Here is an 8,541-nt window from a genome sequence, read left to right on the forward strand (position 1 = left end):
ATGGAGCATTTTGATGACAAGTGCATGGTGCATTGTGATGAGAATGGCAGGGAGTATTTTGATGCCAGGGTCATGCAGCAATTTGATGAAAAGTGTATTGGAACATTTTGATAACAGGTGTTATAGAACATTGTGATGTCAGGGGTCATGGAACATTGTGATGATAAGGGGATGTAGCATTGTGATGACAGGGGTCATGGGACATTGTGATTACAGGGGTGAGGGAGTATTGTGACGACTAGTGATGAAACACTGTGATATCTCTGGTGAGAGAGCATTTTGATGAGAAGTGTATGGAGCATTGTGATTACAAGGTTTATGGAGCATTGCAATGACAAGTCTCTGGACCGTTGTGATGAAAAGCGAATGGCACATTGTGATGAGAAGGGTCATGGAACATTTTTCAAACAAAGGCATGGAGCATTTTGATGACAATGGTCACGGAGCATTGTGATGAAAACGGCATGGGGCATTGTGATGAAAATGGCATGGAGCCTTTTCGTGACAGGGTTCAAGGAGCATTCTGATGACAAGTGTCAGGGAGCATTTTGATGACAAGTGTACTGAGCATTGTGATGACAAAGGTCATGGAGCACTGTGATGAAAAGGGCATGGAATTTTGTGATGACAGGCATCATGGAGCATTGTGATGACAAGTGTTATGGAACTTTGGGATCACAATGGTTTGGAGCATTGTGATGGCAGAGGTCATGGATCATTTTGATTTCAAGGAGCATGGAGCATTGTGATGACAAGGGCATGAAGCAATGTGATCCCAAGGTTCATGGAGGATTGTGATGACAATGGAAATGGAGTATTTTGATGACAAGCACATAGAGAATTGTAATGACAAGGTCATGTAGCATTTTGCTGACAAAGTCATGGAGCATTGTGATGACAGGTGTCATGGAGCACTGTGATGACAAGCGTCATGGAGCATTGTGAATACAGGGGTCATGGAGCATTGGGATGACAAGGGCATGGATCATTGTGATGACACGTGTCATGGAGCAGTGGGCTGAAAATGTTCATGGAGTATTGTGATGACAGGGCTCATGGAGCATTGTGATGACAGAGGTCAAGGAGAATTTTGATTTCATTGTGCTGACAATAGCCGGAAGCAATATCATGATGGACATGATGCATTGTGATGACAGTGTTCATGGAGCATGGAGATGAAAAGGGGCATGGAGCATTGTGATTACAGGGGTCTTGGAGCACTGTGATGACAAGGGCATGGAGCATTTAATGAGAAGGCCATGGAACATTCTGATGACATGTGTCATGGTGCTTTGTGATGACAAGGGCATGGAGCATTGTGATTACAGGGGTCTTGGAGCATTGTGATGACAAGTGTCATGGAGCCTTTTGATTACAAGGCCATGGAACATCGTGATGGATGGCGTCATGGAGCACAGTTATGACAGGGGTAATGGAGCATTGTGATGAGAAGGGCATGGAGCATTGTGATTACAAGTTTTATGGAGCATTGCAATGAGAAAATTGTGGAACGTTGTGATGAAAAGTGCGTGGCAAATTGTGATGAAAAGGGTCATGGAGCCTTTTTTTGACAAAGGCTTGGAGCATTGTGATGACAAGGGTCACGGAGTATTGTGATGAAATGTTCATGGAGCATTGTGGTTACAAACAATAGAGAGCCTTGTGATGACGCGGGCATGGAGCATTGTGATGACAAATATTATGAAGCATTGTGATGACCGGAGTCACGGAGCATTGTGATGACTGGGGTCATGGTGCATTGTGATGACAAGGGCATGGAGCATTGTGATGACAGGGGCATGGAGCATTCGTCTGACAACTTTCATAGATTATTGTGACGACAGTGGACATGGTGCATTGTGATGACAAGGACATGGATCATTGTGATGAGAAGGTCATGGAGTACTGTGAAGACAGTAGTCAGGGAGCATTGTGATGACATATGTCCTGGTCCATTGTGATGACAATAGCAGGGAGCCTTGTGATGCCAAATGTTATGGAGGATTGTGATGACAAATATAATGGAGCCCTGTGAAGAATAGGGCTTGGAGCATTATGATGACAAGGGCCATTGAGAATTTTCAGGACAAGGTCGTGAAGCATTGTGATGACAATGTCCTGGAGCATTGTGATGAGAAAAACATGGAGCCTTGTGATGACAAATCTCATGGAGCATACTGATGAAAATGGACATGGACCATTGTGATTACAGGCGTCTTGGAACATTGTGATGACATGTGCATGGAGCATTGTGAGGAGAAGGCCAAGAGCAATCTGAAGACATGCGTCTTTAGCTTTGTGATGACAAGGGCATGGAGCATAGTGATTACATGGGTCTTGGAGCATTGTGATGAAAAAGCATGGAGCCTTGTCATGACAGGGTTCAAGGAGCATACAGACAACAAGTGTCAGGGAGCATTTTGATGACAAGTGTATTGAGCATCGTGATGACAATGGTCATGGAGCATTGTGATGAGAAGACCATGGATAACTGTGATGAAGAGCGTCATGGTGCATTGTGATGACAAGTGTTTTGGAATATTGTGATCACAAGCGTTTGGAACATTGTTATGACAGAGATCCTGGAGCATTTTGATTTCATTGTGATGACAATAGCATTAAGCATTATGATGATGGTCATGGTGCATTGTGATGACAGGGTTCATGAAACATTGAGATGAAAATGGGCATGGATCATTGTGGTTACAGGGTTCTTGGAGCATTGTGATGAGAAGGGTCATGGAGCCTTGTGATGACAAGGCCATGGAACATCGTGATGGCAGGGGTCATGGATCATGGGTATGACAGGGATAATGGAGCATTGTGATGGCAGGGCAAGGAGCATTGTGATGAGAAGGCCATGGAGCATTCTGATGATATGTGTCATGGAGGTTTGTGATGACAAGGACATGAAGCAATGTGATGAGAACCTTAATGGAGCATTGTGATGACAATGAGATGGAGCATTGTGATGACAAGGGTTATGGATCTTTGTGATGACAAAGGTCATGGAGCATTTTGATGACAAGGGCGTTGTGCATTGTGATGAGAAGGGTAGGGAGCATTGTGATGACAGGGTCATGGAGCAATTTGATGAAAAGTGTTAAGGAACATTTTGATGACAGTGGTTATGGAACATTGTGATGCCAGGGGTCATCGAACATTGTGATGATAAGTGCATGTAGCATTGTGATGACAGGAATCATGGCAAATTTTGATGACAGGGTTGAGGGAATATTGTGACGAATATTGATGTAACATTGTGACATCAGTGGTGAGAGAGCATTTTGGTGAGAAGTCCATGGAGCATTGTGATGAAAAGGTTCATGGAGCATTCTGATGTCAAGATTGGGGAGCACTGTGATGACAAGCGCATGGTGCAATGGGATGACATGTGTCATGGAGCATTGTGCTGACAAGCGCATGGAGCATTGTGATGACAAGGGTCATGGAGCATTGTGCTGAGAAAGGCATAGAGCATTGTGATGACAAAGGTCAAAGAGCATAGTGATGAAAAGTTCATGGAGCATTGTGGTTAAAAAGGTCACAGAGACTGTTGATGACGAGGTCATGGACCATTGTGATGACAAAGGTCATGAAGCATTGTGATAACTGGAGTCACGGAGCATTGTGATGAAAGGGGTCATGGAGCATTGTGATAACAAGGGCATGGAGTATTGTGATGACAAGGGCATGGAATATTGGTCTAATAAGTTTCATGGATTATTGCGATGACAGTTGGAATGGCACATTGTGATGACAACGGCATGGAGCATTGTGATGACCAGGTCATGCAGTATTGGGAAGACAGGTGTCAGGGAGCATTGTGATGACATATGTAATGGCCCATTGTGATGACAATGGCATGGAGCATTGTGATGCCAAGTGTCATGGAGGATTCTGATGACAAAGGTAATGGAGCATTGTGATGACAATGGCTTGGAGCACTGTGATGACAAGGGTCAGGGAGCATTGTGCTAACAAGTGCATGGAGAAATGTGATGACAAGGGTCATGGAGCATTCTGATGACAAGCTTGTGGAGTAATTTGATGGCAATGGCATGGAGCATTGTGATGAAAACGGCATGGGGCATACTGATGAAAAAGGCATGGAGCCTTTTCGTGACAGGGTTCAAGGAGCATTCTGATGACAAGTGTCAGGGAGCATTGTGATGACAAGTGTATTGAGAATTGTGATGACAAAGGTCATGGAGCATTGTGTTGAAAAGGGCATGGAGTATTGTGATGACAGGCATCATGGAGCGTTGTGATGACAAGTGTTATGGAACATTGTGATCACAAGGGTTTGGAGCATTGTGATGACAGAGGTCATGGATCATTTTGATTTCAAGGAGCATGGAGCATTGTGATGACAAGGGCAGGAAGCAATGTGATCCCAAGGTTCATGGAGGATTGTGATGACAATGGTAATGGAGTATTGTGATGACAAGCACATAGAGCATTATAATGACAAGGTCATGTAGCATTTTGCTGACAAAGGCATGGAACATTGTGATGACAAGTGTCATGGCGCACTGTGATAACAAGCGTCACGGAGCATTGTGAATACATGGGTCATGTAGCATTGGGATGACAACGGCAAAGATCATTGTGATGACAAGGGTCATGGAGCATTGGGCTGAAAATGTTCATGGAGTATTGTGATGACAGGGGTCATGGAGCATTGTGATGACAGAGGTCATGGAGAATTTTGATTTCATTGTGCTGACAATAGCCGGAAGCATTATGATGATTGGCATGATGCATTGTGATGAGAGGGTTCATGGAGCATTGAGATGAAAATGGGCATGGAGCATTGTGATTACAGAGGTCTTGGAGCATTTTGATGACAAGGGCATGGAGCATTGTGTGGAGAACGACATGGAACATTCTGATGACATGTGTCATGGAGCTTTGTGATGACAAGGACATGGAGCATTGTGCTTACAGGTGTCTTGGAGCATTGTGATGACAAGTGTCATGGAGCCTTGTGAAGACAAGGCCGTGGAACATTGTGATGGCAGTGGTAATGGAGCATTGTTATGACCGGGGTAATGGAGCATTGTGATGAGTAGGGAATGGAGCATTGTGATTTCAAGGTTTATGGAGCATTGCGATGACAAATTTGTGGACCGTTGGTATGAAAAGCGTGTCGCACATTGTGATGACAAGGGTCATGGAGCATTTTTCTGACAAAGGCATGGAGCATTGTGATGACAAGTGTCACGGAGCATTGTGATGAAAAGTTCATGGAGCATTGTGTTTACAAAAGTCACAGAGCCTTGTGATGACATGGGTATCGACCATTGTGATGACAAATGTTATGAAGAATTGTGATGACTGGAGTCACGGAGCATTGTGATGACAGGGGTCATGGAGCATTGTGATGAAAAGGGCATGGAGCATTGTGCTGAGAATGGCATACAGCATTGTGATGACATGTGTCATGGAGCACTGTGATGACAATCGTCACGGAGCATTGTGAATACAGGGGTCATGGAGCATTGTGATGACAAGTGTCATGGAGAATTGGGCTGAAAATGTTCCTGGAGTATTGTGATGACAGGGGTCATGGAAATTTGTGATGACTAGGGAATGGAGCATTGTGATGACAAGAGTCCCGGATCATTGTGTTGTCAGGTGTCATTGAGTGTTGTGATGACAGTGATCATGGAGCATTGTGATGATATTGGTCTTGGAGCATTGTGATGAGAAGGTCATGGGTCATTGGGCTGAAAATGTTCATGGAGTATTGTGATGACAGGGGTCATGGAGCATTGTGATCACTAGGGAATGGAGCATGGTGATAACAATGTCCTGGAACATTGTGATGAGATGACCATGGAGACTTGTGATGACAAGTCTCATGGAGCATTCTGATGAAAAGGGGCATGGAGCATTGTGATTACATGGGTCTTGGAGCGTTGTGATGATAAGGGCATGGAGCATTGAGTGGAGAAGGCCATGGAACTTTCTGATGACATGCGTCATGGAACTTTGTGATGACAAGGGCATGGAGCTTTGTGATAACAGGGTTCTTGGAGCATTGTGATGACAGAGGTAATGGAACATTGTGATGAGAAGGGCATGGAGCATTGTGATGACCAGGTCATGCAGTATTCTGAAAAGTGGTGTCACGGAGCATTGTGATGACATATGTATTGGCCCATTGTGATGACAATGGCATGGAGCATTGTGATGCAAATTGCCATGGATGATTCTGATGACAAAGGTAATGGAGCATTTTGATGACAATGGCTTGGAGCATAGTGATGACAATGTTCAGGGAGCATTGTGCTGACAAGTGCATGGAGAATTGTGATGGCAAGAGTCATGGAGCATTCTGATGACAAGCTTGTGGAGTATTTTGATGACAATGGCATGGAGCATTGTCATGAAAACGGCATGGGGCTTTGTGATGAAAAACGCATGCAGCCTTTTCGTGACAGGGTTCAAGGAGCATTCTGACGACAAGTGTCAGGGAGCATTGTGATGACAAGTGTATTGAGAATTGTGATGATAAAGGTCATGGAGCATTGTGATGACAAGGGCATGGAGCATTGTGATTACAGGGGTTTTGGAGCATTGTGATGACAAGGGTCATGTAGCCTTGTGATGACAGGGCCGTGGAACATTTTGATGGCAGGGGTCATGGAGCATTTTTATGACATAGTTAATGGAGCATTGTGATGAGAAGGGCATTGAGCACTGGTCTGAAATATTTCATGGATTATTGTGATGAGAGTTGGCATGGAGCATTGTGATGACAAGGGCACGGTACACTGTGATACACGGGTCATGGAGGATTGTAATGACAAGGGCATGGAGCATTGTGATGAGAACGGCATCGAGCATTGTGATGACAAGTGTCATGGAGCTTTTGATGACAAGGGCATGGAGCAATGTGATGAGATGGTTCATGGATCATTGTGATGACAATGACATGGAGCATTGTGATGCCAAGGGTCATGGAGCTTTGTGATGACAAAAGTCATGGAGCATTTTGATGACAAGTGTGTTGTGCATTGTGATGAGAAGGGCAGGGAGCATTTTGATGACAGGGTCATGCAGCAATTTGATTAAAAGTGTAATGGAACATTTTGATGACATGGGCTATAGAACATTGTGTTGGCAGGGATCATGGAGCTTTGGGATGAAAAGGGTCATGGAGCATTTTGATGGCAGGTGTTATGTAACTTTGTGATGTCAGGGGTCAAGGAACATTGTGCAGATAAGGGGATGTAGCATTGTGATGACAGGGGTCATGGAACATTGTGATAACAGGGTTGAGCGAGGATTGTGATGACTAGTGATGGAACATTGTGATATCTCATGTGAGAGAGCATTTGGATGAGAAGTGCATGGAGCATTGTGATTACAAGGTTTATGGAGCATAGCGATGACAAGGTTGTGGATCATTGTGATGAAAAGTGCATGGCACATTGTGATGACAAAGGTCATGGAGCATTGTTCTGACAAAGGCATGGAACATTGTGATGACAAGGGTCACGGAGCATTGTGATGAAAAGTTCATGGAGCATTGTCGTTAAAATGGTCACAGAGCCTTTTGATGACGCGGGCATGGACCGTTGTGATGACAATCGTTATGAAGCATAGTGATGACTGGAGTCACGGAGCATTGTGATGACAGGGGTCATGGAGCATTGTGATGACAAGGGCATGGAGCATTGTGATGACAGGGGCATGGAGCATTGGTCTGACAAGTTTCATAGATTATTGTGATGACAGTGGACATGGTGCATTGTGATGACTAGGGCATGGAGCATTGTGAAGACAAGGGCATGGAGTATTGTGAAGACAGGTGTCAGGGAGCATTGTGATGACCTATGCCATGGTCCATTGCGATGACAATAGCATGGAGCATTGTGATGCCATATGTAATGGAGGATGTGATGACAAATATAATGGAGCATAGTGATGACTAGGGCTTGGAGCATTATATTGACAAGGGCCATTGAGAATTTTCATGAAAATGTCGTGAAGCATTGTGATGACAAGGTCCTGGAGCATTGTGATGAGAAAACCATGGAGGCTTGTGATGACAAATCTCAAGGAGCATACTGATGAAAAGGGGCCTGGAGAATTCTGATTACAGGGTACTTGGAACATTGTGATACAAGGGCATGGAGCATTGTGATGACAAGTGCATGCAGTATTCTGAAAAGTGGTGTCACGGAGCATTGTGATGACATATGTATTGGCCCATTGTGATGAAAATGGCATGGAGCATTGTGATGCCAATTGTCCTGGATGATTCTGATGACAGAGGTAATGGAGCATTTTGATGACAATGGCTTGGAGCATAGTGATGACAATATTCAGGGAGCACTGTGCTTACAAGTGCATGGAGAATTGTGATGGCAAGAGTCATGGAGCATTCTGATGACAAGCTTGTGGAGTATTTTGATGACAATGGCATGGAGCATTGTCATGAAAACGGCATGGGGCTTTGTGATGCAAAACGCATGCAGCCTTTTCGTGACAGTGTTCAAGGAGCATTCTGACGACAAGTGTCAGGGA

The sequence above is a fragment of the Mesoplodon mirus genome (assembly GCF_964341445.2).
Source record: "Mesoplodon mirus genome assembly, contig: HAP1_SCAFFOLD_196, whole genome shotgun sequence".
Taxonomy (NCBI): Eukaryota; Metazoa; Chordata; class Mammalia; order Artiodactyla; family Ziphiidae; genus Mesoplodon; species Mesoplodon mirus.